The sequence below is a fragment of the Palaemon carinicauda genome, chromosome 41, assembly GCF_036898095.1.
Source record: "Palaemon carinicauda isolate YSFRI2023 chromosome 41, ASM3689809v2, whole genome shotgun sequence".
In the NCBI taxonomy this organism is placed as follows: domain Eukaryota; kingdom Metazoa; phylum Arthropoda; class Malacostraca; order Decapoda; family Palaemonidae; genus Palaemon; species Palaemon carinicauda.
This window is the reverse complement of record NC_090765.1, coordinates 6,204,230-6,216,821: the sequence shown is the minus strand read 5'-3', so window position 1 is coordinate 6,216,821 and position 12,592 is coordinate 6,204,230. Positions and strand designations below refer to the sequence as shown.

The 12,592-nt window shown below is 51.7% G+C and overlaps 1 pseudogene; it reads right to left on the bottom strand.

The window, feature by feature from the left end:
• Window positions 1-7,083: 7,083 nt before the first annotated feature.
• Window positions 7,084-7,202, bottom strand: LOC137632707 (5S ribosomal RNA; annotated as a pseudogene).
• Window positions 7,203-12,592: the final 5,390 nt, after the last annotated feature.

The following is a 12,592-nucleotide window of genomic DNA, read 5'->3' as shown; positions in this document are numbered from 1 at the left end:
GGGCGAGTGGGCGCGTTGGCGCGCAGGTGAAGGTGCGCGCGGGCGAGTGGGCGCGTTGGCGCGCGGGCGAGTGGGCGCGTTGGCGCGCAGGTGAAGGTGCGCGCGGGCGCGTAGGTGAATAAGCGCGCGAGGGTAGAGGAGATCGCTGTCTGTCAGGAGAATGGTGAAGCGCAGGAGATCGACGGCGCCCTGGCGATCTATGGCGTATGGGCGAGCGATGGCGCGTTGGCGAACGCTGGCACGTCGGCGAGCGATGGCGCGTTGGCGAGCGATGGCGCGTTGGCGCGTTGGCGAGCGATGGCGCGTTGGCGAGCGATGGCGCGTTGGCGAGCGATGGCGCGTTGGCGAGCGATGGCGCGTGATGGCGCGTAGTACGCGCAGGCGATCGACCGCGCACAGGCGATTTGGCGAGTGTGCGTGTCGGGGTCCTATGGCGATCCAAGTCATGGGCGCACTGGCGCGTTGGTGAGCGCTTGCGCGCAGGCGATGGATCGCGCGGGCGCTCTGGAGAACGTTGGCGCGTAGGAGATCGCGGGCGCTCTAGAGAACGTTGGCGTGTAGGAGATCGCGGGCGCTCTGGAGAACGTTGGCGCGTAGGAGATCGTTGGCGTGCAGGAGGGTGTCGACGCGTAGGCAGCTGGGGCGCAGGATCAGGTGGCGAGGAAACGCGCAAGGAAGGGCGAACGCTAGCGGACGGGCTCAAGAGATGAAGGCTCGTGGGTTCGTGGGCGCGCAGGAACTCTTGAAGTGCGCACCGGGGAGCATGCGCGCTGTTGCGCAGGCGAAGATGGGAGCACAGGAGCGCGTGGGCGAGGCGGAGGAGACAGGTCCTTGCCTGCGTCCAGATCCGAAGATCTAGGGCGCGTGGGCGAGCGTTGGCGCGCATCAGGAACAAGGTGCACAGGTGCGCGTTGACGAGCAGGTGATCGTGTGCGCTCAGGAGACCGATGGCGTGCTTGGCGCGCAGCAGGAACAGAAGGGCGCTGACTGCTAACAGGAGAGCGCTGGCGAGCAGGAGAGAGCTAAAGATCAGGAGAGCCCTGGCGAGCAGGCGAATGTTGACAAGCAGGAGAGCGCTAGCGCGGCAAGTCTGGTGGCTGCAACTCAATAGAGAGCTTGTACGCTACTGCGCGCGAACGCGCAGTTGAGCGCGCAGGGGAACCCTGACGCGCAAGGGAAGTACCCACACCGTGGGAGACATCCCTTTGCCCCGAAGGGACCGGAGCCCGTCGGTTGACGTGGTTAGAAGGCGCCTGCTGCGCATCTGCGCCGGAAGTGGAAGGTCTGGTAGGCGTAGGAGATCGCGAGCGATCTGCGGAGAGGTCCAAGGACGTGGCTGCTATGGTCTGCTCCCGACGAGGAGAATCCTCTGCCGAGGAAGGCGGCGGAGACAACTCGAAGAGGCGCCTCTTGACTCCCTTATAGGGAGACGGGAGGCCCCTGCGGCGAAGAGGACGACCAGCCTTACGGCGAAGAGGACGACGAGCCTTACGGCGAAGGCAGCCACGAGGAAGACCATCAGGATCGTCGGCCCTCCGAAGAGGAGTCTCTGTCAGTGCGCTCCCCCGAGGAAGAGGCACACCCGCAGGAGAGACCGTGGGACTCAACTTCCCCTTCGAAGGATGTTCGGAAGGGGGAGTAGAGCCTTCCGCAACGTCCGCAACAGCAGCAACAGCAGAGGTATGACCAGACCCGTCGGAAGCCTCTGCCACAACCACGTCGACAATACACAGAGGGTCTACCTCTGCTATCACCAGCGATTGTTTGACAGCAGCCCCCAACTGGATAAGGTCAAACAGGGCTTCCTTGGAGGGGAAGCCCTTAAGCCCCAAGGAAGCCCAGAGCTGAAGGAGATCATCATTAGACACAGCATGGTCATCATAATTAGAATCAAAATCCTCCCCCGGAGGAGGAGGGGAAGCCGCCCCGCTATGGAAGGCAATGCCCTCTCCCACACCCCGAGATCGGGAAACAGAACAATGGTCTACGCTACCACTCGGCAGTCTCTCACGAGAGGCCGGCCGAGTGGGAGCTTCGGAGGAGGTTTGGGCGTCGGAAGAAGAGTCCTTGGAGCCTTCCTCTTTCAAGGCATCCCTTGAAGGAGAAAGGTCTCTCTTGGACTTCTTCTTACGCCGCCGGGCAAACCTCTCTTACTGGGAGGTAGACCACTCCCTGCACTCACTACACGTTAAGTCCTTAGCACACCGTTGACCTCAACACTGCGAGCAAAGGGTGTGAGGATCCGTCTCGACCGCCGACATGAAGGTACCACAGGGGCGGCTGGGGAGTCCAGGGCATTTGCGCATAATTGCGATGAAGGGCGAGGCCCACTTCCAAACACACAAAGTCTGAGAAAAAGAAAAAACAGATTAAGGCTGTCAAAAGCGAGGACGAACGACAGACACGTCTGCACATCGTCCGAGCCAAATGTGAAGTGAGACAAGTCACCGGTGTATGGGGAGGAAGGGGTAGCAAGCTACCCCTTCCCCTACCCCCTTGCTAACTAGCGCGGGGGTAGTTAACCCTCGTTAAAAATCTATTGGCTCGTCATTTTCAGCTACGCCGAAAGTAAACCCAATGTAAATAGCGTGGTTTGTATTTCGGTTACGGAACAAACTTAAAATAAATAACTTTGTATTAAAATGTGCATGTTTAACCATTGCATATGGAATTCCATCGGGTCCAGGGGCTGTATCGTTGCAAAATTTAAAATTTTCTTTTCTTCTATGGTCCTGTACTGGTGACCAGGAGCTGCTACATTCTTGCAAGATATATTTGAAAAATGGACAGCCAGGCCATTGCTAACTTCATTTCCTTCAGTCAAATACTGACCATTCACTTTCAACACTGGTGGTGGGTTCGGGGTAAATTTGCTTGCAATCTTTTTTATTTTCCTCCATACAGAAGATGGTGGTGTCCTACTATTAATGGAGGAAACAAAAGCCACCCAAGATTAGCGTCTAGCTTCTTTCATGGCACGACGGAACTGTGCTCTACACTTTTGTATGATATCAAATTTTCATCCGTACGGCGTCTACGCAATCTAGTCAGGGATTTTCTGGTGGCTCTATACAAGGCTGTTAATTCTGAGGACCACCACAGTACTGGTTGTCTTTTGAATAGTCCTCTGGTTTTGGGAATCAAATTGATACCTGCTGTATGGAGAGTTCCATTCATTAGGTCTATGGCATCATCAATACTTTCAAACTGTTCTGCTCTCCCTTCGATTTCACTTTGATCAGAAAATTTAGCCCAGTCTGCCTTGTCTAGATTCCATCGTGGCAATCTTTGCAAAGGCAGATCCTTGTTGGTGTTCATAATGATTGGTGCATGATCACTAGTATGCCAATCATCTAATGTCCTCCAATCAAAATCAAGAAAGCAGTTAGAGCTTGCGATTGAAAGGTCAATGCATGACAAGGTACCTGTCTGAACATGGAAGTGCATGGGCTCTCCTGTATTAAGGAGTCCCACATCCTCATTTTCCACAATTGATGAGATAATATTGCCCCTTGTGTTGGCCAAAACATCACCCCATAAAGGATGTCTACCATTCATATCTCATAGTAAGAGAAAAGGTTGAGGGAGTTGTTGAATGACCTCTGCTAAATCATCATATCAAATATTATCATTTGGAGGTAAGTACAGAGAGCATATTGTATATTTTCTCCCTATATCAATTTGTACAACCACTGCCTGCAGGGTTGTACATATAGACTTAGGTATTTGGGGAACATCTCGACGAATGTACATGAGACTTCCGCCATAGCTCCCTGCTTGTTGATTATATGGTGTTCTATAGCTAACATACTCTCGAGGAATAGGAGTGTTAGAATCAAGCATACTTTCCTGTAGACATACAATTATGGGGGAATGTTCATGAATTAGGAACGTAAGTTCTTCATATTTCGCCTTCAAACCCTTACAGTTCCATTGCAAAATGAAGGAGAAAACTATGGATTATTTCTGAAAGACATCTTGGACGAGGTCTTACCATTGGCAGTTTTTAATCTAACATTGTTACCTGTAGGTTTCTTCAGAGGTGGTCTTGTTATGTTGGGTTTTACGTTTGTGTTTTTCTTTGTATCCTTTTGATCTATTTGTTGAGGTGGATGGTGGACCTCAACTTGAATTTCTGATTTATTCAGTTTATCTTTTGGTTCATTAGAAACATCAACAGACAAACATGACAAATTCGAAGATAATTTGTATTTTCCCTAACCATACAAACCTTAGCTATTTACATAGGGTTTACCTTTTAGCGCAGCTGAAATGGCGAGCCATTAGAATTTAACGAGGGTGTGTTACCCCCGCGCTAGTTAGCGGGGGGTAGGGGAATGGTAGCTAGCTACCCCTCCCCCCCCCTCACACACAGATGAATGCTCACTTTTACTTAGAGGTAGGACTTGTCTTGGGGGACAGGGCTGGCGGGCAAATATGTGTAAATAGCTAAGGTTTGTATGGTTAGGAAAAATACAAATTATCTTCGAATTTGTCATTTGTTCCGTAACTGAAATACAAACAACGCTATTTACATAGGGTGACTTACCCATTAGGTAGGGTGGAAAGTCCCCAGCCATACTGGCTTTGGCTTTACCCGGGGACTCAGAATCCGAGTGAGTCGCACTCGAGAAAAGGAGTCCCTGCACCTCACAAGTTCCTTGCTCTGCAAGGAACCGTGTGGCCTACATAAGCTTGTGTGTGAAGGAAGAAGTGTGACCCGTCCTAGGCAGTTGACCTGGAGTTCCAGAAGGAACTCTGGGTTAGGACGTTCCCAATTACCACCTCGTCAGGGTATGGGGGACGCGACAGTATTGACTCAATACTCGGAACACAAGGAAGCATGGTTTACCTGCAGAGGTTCGAGGTCAGCTATGCAGAGACCAGGATGCTGCTTCCCCGTAGAGGGGATGATGAAGAAAGAAATAAGGGCCAGAAATACTTCTTTCGTTCATGCAGACTAAAACCTGATAACAATGCCCTCAACCTTCTGCCACCTATCCAAAAAGGAGCCTGAGGTTAGACCAGCTGTTGTGTAGCCACCACAGAGCGATAGAAAACGTATCGAGACTCCTGTGGGTCACGCCCTGCAGGAAGCGGGCTGCGAAGGTCATTAGACGCTTCCAGACTACAGCTTGTAGCACCTGCGTCACAGAGTAGTATTACTCGAAGGCGAGGGACGTTGCGATGTATCCAACATCGTACTGTAGGGCGACGTGATGGGGGAGGGTCTGGAGACAGGTCGAGATGAATGTCCTTGAGTCCGGGCTGAAGAGGTATACTGGTGACTCTCCCCCATGTCCTCCTTGTGCTCCCAAATCGGCTGCAACTGAGGACAAACTGCAGCTGTTCCCAAAGCTAACCTCTCGATTCCTTTACTGGCAAGAAAGAGAAGGTCTTGGGACATCAGATACAGAATGGAGACTCGAAATCTTGAAGGAATTGGACCGAAGGGCCGGGACCCCTAGATTCTGAGTCTAGCCAACACCTCAGGAGCGAACCTGAATGTTGCCTTCCCCTCTTCCTTAGAAAGGGCGGAGTCGTATGAGACCAAGAAGATTGCTTACACACTGGCCGTGGCCAGAGTGAGCAGGAGACCCAAGGCGGAATACAATCCGAGGCCTGTCGTAAAGGGTCTTGAGAAGATCTCTTAAAGGACTAAAAGTCCGAGCCATGCTCCAAGTTGGAGGTCTTCCTCCGACTAGGGCAGGGACGATCGTAGCTTCGCATGAGCGAGGAAAGATCCAGCGGGCAGGAAAAAGTTATTCCTTTAAGCCTGAAGGTCAGGGAAAGGCTGAGCGACAGGCTTCATTGCCGAGAGCGGAAAGGAGTTTCCTCCCGCCGAAAGGCAATACTGTAAGTCCGTTATTGCTGGAGAAGAGGCCTCAAGGGAAGAGGTATATTTCCCACGGCACCAACCACCGAAGACTCTTCACTTTGCCTGGAAGACCCCTGCGGATGACTATCGCAGATGACGCGACCTCCGTACCGCGACTGTAGCGGGTTGTCTCTTCTTGAGGAGGAGGCGTAGTCTCCAGGCATGAAGCCGAAGCTACGCCCCGGTTCGGGAGAGATGTCGCAGTGTGGTTGTTTGAGTAGTCTGCGCCGTGGGAGAAGCTCTCCCGGGAGTTCCGTCAGGGGAAGCAGAGGGTCCAGAAACCGTTCTGCGCATAATCCCAGTGGAGCTCTCCCATTGAAAGGTTGACAGACAACCTGGTCTTGTTGAGACCCATTGTCCACAGACAAAAAGGAGGGAAGACACAGGCGTCGAAGTTGTCCCACCATCACCGGAACACATCTTGCCAGAGTCTCGGGGTCTGAGACATGGGGGCAGAACAGCAGAAGCTTGAGGTTCCAAGCTGTCGCGATCAGGTCCCCCAGACCAGGACTTGCTGGTTACTCAAGGTCAAAGACCCTCAGGTACACTCTCTCTACGAGGCTCTGCTCGGATAGTCGGAGAGAACATTCCTCTGCCTGGAATGAGAGAGCCGATGGTGGTATTGAGATAATCTCAATCATCCCGGTATCTCTACTGCAAGATGTGAAGGTGTGAAAATGCGTCCCCTGCTGGTTAGAACATGCCAGAATCATAAAGTCGACGCGCACAGGGCGACTCAGCAGGAGATGTAGGATCTGTAGAGGAGCCAGACTACGGCCCCTAAGCCTGCCTGAATGATGGAGAGGTATTCTTCAGGTCTTGACCATAGGCCTGGACCGGAACATCCCCCCCCTCCCCCTTCCTTCGACGAGTCCGAGAACAGCATCAAGAATGTGGGGAAAGGACGAGAATATCCACTACCATCAAGAGGTTCCATAGGTCAACACCCATTGCAGGTCTAATAGTTCCGCTGGTCCCATAGGGGCCAGGAAGTCCGGTTAAACGTTGCCTGAAACCACCAGAACTTGGACCGCCCCACATGGAACTTATCCTGAGGCAACCGTTCGGACTATAGACGGGTTAATGAGGAAAGGAGAACTAGGAAACATTCCAAGGTAGGGCTGAAAGCTCTGCTTAACTGAGAACAGGTACTGCGACTCTCCTCAGTCTTGCCACAGTCAACTGAAAGGAAGGCTCGGAGGATGTGGCAACAGAATCTGGCGTCCCCAGGTGGTCACCCATCCAAGTACCGACCAGAACCGACGTTGCTTAACCTTGCTGGACGGACGAGAAGCGGGGTTTCCAACGTGGTAAGGCCGTTGACTCAATATCATGGCCAGATACTCCAGATGTTGAGGCAGAAGAAGAGAAGGCTCCAAGCAAAATACCATGAACCCACACTCATGTTAAGCATCCGGAAGCTTGTCCCGGCGCTGAAGAAGGTCGAACCCGAGCCTACCGGAGTTAACCAGCCCTCCAAATAGCAGAGGAGGCGGAAGCCTGCACCTGAGTAGCCATGAGGAAAGCAGGGAGAGTTCTCTGGGGAAAAAAACCTACTATGCCACGGCGGGATAGCCACACTGCATCATAAGCAGGAATACTTGCAGTCTAGGCTGAATTCGATGAGCTCCCTGGAAGATGGATGGAACGGAAACTGAAAGTACCCATCCTTCCGATCCAGGGTTTAAGGAGTCCTGTCGCCTCGTTACCAGTCTGATCGATTCTGCTGTTCTACGCTGGCCGAAGTTTGTTCGACAAACTTGATCAGGGCTGAGAGGTCGACTACGGAACTCCCCTCTCAGATCCTTCCTTACAAGAAAGGATCGACTGAAGAGGCCGGGGGTGAAGCCGTCGATGATCTTATGGAGGACCTTCGCCTAAGGTATGGATCCTATTCTTGCAAGTGCCATGCTCTGCGTTTACGGGGTAAGGCCGTGTTCTGGAAATACGCTCCAGAAGAACTCGTCAGGCTGGCTATGCTGCGAAAACCCCAATGGGAATCGTGGTCGCAATCGCCCTGGAGCTCGCGCGATGGTAATTCAGAGATTTGCGCGTGGGCGAACGTGGAAGTGCCCATGGGCGGTCACGCAAACGAAGGTGAGCGAAGGAGCGCAGAAGGAGGGCGAGCGTGGTAGGATGGGCGAGAGCTGGTGGTCGGCGAGCGATAACCCATAGACGAGCAATGGATATTGCAAGAATTAAGCCGACGTTCGTGCGAAGAAACACCGTCGGTCCGCGCGACGGAACACCGTCCGTCCGTCCGCGCGACGGAACACCGTCCGTCCGTCCGCGCGACGGAACACCGTCCGTCCGTCCGCGCGACGGAACACCGTCCGTCCGTCCGCGCGACGGAACACCGTCCGTCCGTCCGCGCGACGGAACACCGTCCGTCCGCGCGACGGAACACCGTCCGTCCGCGCGACGGAACACCATCCGTCCGCGCCATGGAATACCGTTGGTTCGCACGTGGGCGAACCTTGGAGAGCATGTGCGCGGACGCGCATGAGCGTAGACGTGCAGGCACGTGGGCGTGTGGGCGCGCAGGCGAATGATCGCGCGGGCGCGCAGGCAAGCGATCGTGCAGGCGAACGGTCGCGCGGGCGCGCAGGCAAGCGGTCGCGAGGGTGGGCAGGTGAATGAGCGCGAGTCCGAGGCGGCGAACGCAAGCGTTAGCGCGATGGCAAGGATATGCGCTGCCGCGTGGGCGAGGAAGACCGCTGGCGATATGGATCAACAGGCGATCGGTGGTGAGCGCTAACGCGCAGGTTGGCGATGGCACGTTGTGGCATGTCGACGCGTTGGCGAGCGATGGCGAGCAGCATGCGCAGGTGAGCGATCGCGCGATGGGGAGCAGCATGCGCAGGTGAGCATCGCGCGATGGCGAGCAGCATGCGCAGGTAGGCGATGGCGAGCAGCATGCGCAGGTGGGCGATCGCGCGATGGCGAGCAGCATCCGCAGGTGGGCGATCGTGCAATGGCGAGCAGCATCCGCAGGTGGGCGATCGCGCGATGGCGAGCGGCATGCGCAGGTGTGCGATGGCGAGCTAGTAGCTGGCGAACCATGTTCCTTCAGAAGTGTTGGAGAACGTTGGCGTGCCGGCTGTAACACACGCGGGCGATCCGGAGATCGCAGACGTGTAGAACGCTGTTGAATAGGCGATACTAAAATCGCCTGTGCGCGGTGGCGAGCAGGTGAACGCTGGCGAGCAGGTGATCGCTGGCGAGCTGATGATCGCTGACGAGCAGAAGGCAACGCGTGGAAGCCTGCGCATAGAAGAAGAGTCCTTAACCCAGACCTGAACCGAAGTTCTAGATCACGAGGGCGAACGTGGGCGCACAGAGCGCGTAACAGGAACCAACAGGAACAGCAGGGATGATCATCATGAGAGCGCTGACGAACAGGAGAGCGCTGGCGAAAGGAGAGCGCTAGCGATCAGGAAGCGCTGATGAGCAGGAGAGCGCCTGTGCGCTAACACTGAGCAGGAGCAGGAGAGAACACAGCAGAAGGGCGCGCAGGGGAACCCTGACACGCAAGGGAAGAACCCCCGTGGGAGGCAACCCTTTGCCCCGAAGGGAATGTTGTCCGTCGGGAGACAGATGTCCATCGGAAGACCGTAGCCTGTCCGCCGGGAGACTGATGTCCGTTGGAAGACCGTTGTCCGTCGGGAAGACCGTTGCCTGTCGGAAGACGAGATCAGAATGGTGTCCATATGCACCAAGGCGGAAGATCAAGAAAAAGGAGTTGTAGGCTGCAAACGGAGATTCAAAAAGGCGCCTCTTAGCACCCTTATAGGGAGATGAGAGGCCCTTACGACGAGGCGGACGGTGGGCCTTACGGCGAGGGAGGCCAACAGCAACAGCAGCAGAAGAATCCTCCGAAGAGGAGTCTCTATGAGTGTACTCTCTCGCGAACGAAAGAGAAACACTTCGTAGAAGAGACTGGTCAGCCAGTGACCTAAAAGGAGCAATCCTCTGAAGAGGAGCTCCTGCAGTTGCCCAGCCCCTTGAGCGAAACTGCAGGTGTGACCACTCAGTACCAAGAGCATAGTCGCACGAAAAAAAGGCAAGAGAAGAACCCCCCAAAAGGGGAATAATTCAAGCCTGGACAAGAAAAACTTCCCTCGGAAGGAAAGTTACCCGCCCAAGGAGGCAAGCCTCCTGAGAGTTCTAAAATGAACTGGAGAGCTGTCCATCGTCAAGGGAGTACTTCCAGTAGAAGGAGACACGCCTCTGACGAAAATACAAGAGGGGAGGCAGCAACAGCCGAATTCCCAGGCCTCAACAAGACAGCTCACACCGTTGCCATATTACAGAAACGAACTAGATCGGTAACTGTAAAAAAATAAAACAAAAATCATTAGTACACATTCATTCCCCCGGGAAGGCTCCGAAGAGGAATCCCGAGGGAAAGGAAACAAGAATTACACAACAGGCACGTGCCCTCACAACCACTTACACTCACGGAAGGAGAGCTGTAACCAAAACAGAATTATAACAATTATAATTATGAAACTATGTAATTATGTAATTTAAAAATGAATGAACACTAAAGAAAGAACGAAAACCCCGAAAGGAATCGTTCTACAAGCTGAAAAAAACAACTACAATTAGATTCATAAACTAATTGAGACAAACGTACGGCGTAGCAACCCCCCACACGGAAAGGAAGCTACAAGGGCGTAGTAACACGTAGTAAAAGGGTGAACGACCTCAAGAGAGAGAGAGAGAGAAAGACTGGAGTCAAACTCAATTGCCACCCATAAAATTACGCCGTGGAGGCCTAACTGCCGAGGACACCATGTAGAAATCGTACACTACACACACAAATCTGAAAAGGAAACTTACTGATTTCTATACTCAAATAAATATACAAATATGAAAACATGTTTACATATATATTGAGTAAAAGAAAAGTAAGCGATTAAGTAAAGACAAAACAAACAATGGCTGCCAAGAGAGGACCAAGACAGAGACGTCTGTCACAGTCCGAGCCAAAAGTGAAAGTGAGCATTCATCTGTGTGTGAGGGGGGGAGGGGTAGCTAGCTACCATTCCCCTACCCCCCGCTAACTAGCACGGGGGTAATACACCCTCGTTAAATTCTAATGGCTCGCCATTTCAGCTGCGCTAAAAGGTAAACCCTATGTAAATAGCGTGGTTTGTATTTCGGTTACGGAACAAATCAAATTTATTTGATGTCATAACCTTAACGTTTCTAATGGAGGGTGGAGAGAGAGATGGAGGTCTCTCTCTTTTACGATTAATAGATGGTGGGATTCAAGGTTTTTGCACCTTTCCCACAACAGGTGCATCAGGTAAGTTGGTCTTAAGTGGAACCTCCATTAGATCAGGCAAGGACATGGCCTAAGAGAGGTTTGTACTATTTTTTGTAATGGGGGATGAAGTCTGTACAGCAATGGGCAATGCCCTAGTGTTAATACACCGTGGTAAAGCCTCAGGAGGTAATATGGTTACCTCATTATTTGACATTTTATTAGATGGTATACTTTTTTTGAGCTATTGGCAGTACTAGGTTGGTTTGATTTTAATGCCTTAGCATATGTATTTGATTTATTTAACAGTCTTTTGGCATGGGTCACACTTATATATTCTAAGTTCGATTTGTTAAGGGCAGTTTCCTCCAACTTATATAGCTCGCAGCTCCTGTCTGTGGATTTATGATTCAAGTTGCAATTTAAACACCTGGCTCCAAGTGCACACTCTCCATGGTAAGATTTGGAGCAAATACCACACATCTTCTTATTTTTGCAAACTTTAGACGGGTGCCCAAATTTAAAACAATTGAAGCATTGCAGTGGCTTCTGCTTGAAGGGTCTTACTTTAATCCTTTCGTTCTCAATAATAATATGGAAAGGTACATCAGCATCCTAGAACGCAAGGATTATCATTGATGTACCTGGGACTTTGTGAACTTTCCATACATTTAATGGACACATGGCCAGTATCTCCTCCTCTGTAAATTCACATAGATCTCTGTTAAAAACTACGCCCCTTCCGTAGCTAAAATATGATATTTTGATTATAAAATAAATTTTTGAATATACTTACCCGGTGAATATATAATAGCTGACGTCTCCGGTGGCTCGACAGAAAAACACAAAAACTCGCGAGCGATCGCTATGAAGGTTGCGGGTGTGTCCACCAGCGCCAACTATCGGCCAGATACCGCATATACATGTAAACAGCTCCAGTTCTTCTCATCCCGCTGGGTCTCTATCGGGGAGGAAGGGGGGGCCTTTAATTTATATATTCACCGGGTAAGTATATTAAAAAATTTATTTTATAATCAAAATATCATTTTTAAATATTTAACTTAGCCGGTGAATATATAATAGCTGATTCACACCCATGGTGGTGGGTAGAGACCAGTATTAATACAGTTTACAGCGTATATGCATAGAGTTTTTGACAGTTATATCATAACAAAACCCAAATATATATAGGTACCTGGTAAGGAAGTTGACTTAGACGATTACTCTGCCTTGTTAGTCTGTCTTCCTCACGAAGCCCAGCCATCCTCTTAGGATGCTGAAAGACTCCCAGGAGCTGAAGTATCAAGGGCGGCAACCCATACAACAGGACCTCATCAAACCCCTAATCTGGGCGCTCTCAAGAAATGACATTTGCCCACCCGGCAAATCAACCAGGATGCGAAAGGCTTCTTAGCCTTCCGTACAACCCAAAAACAAGATTA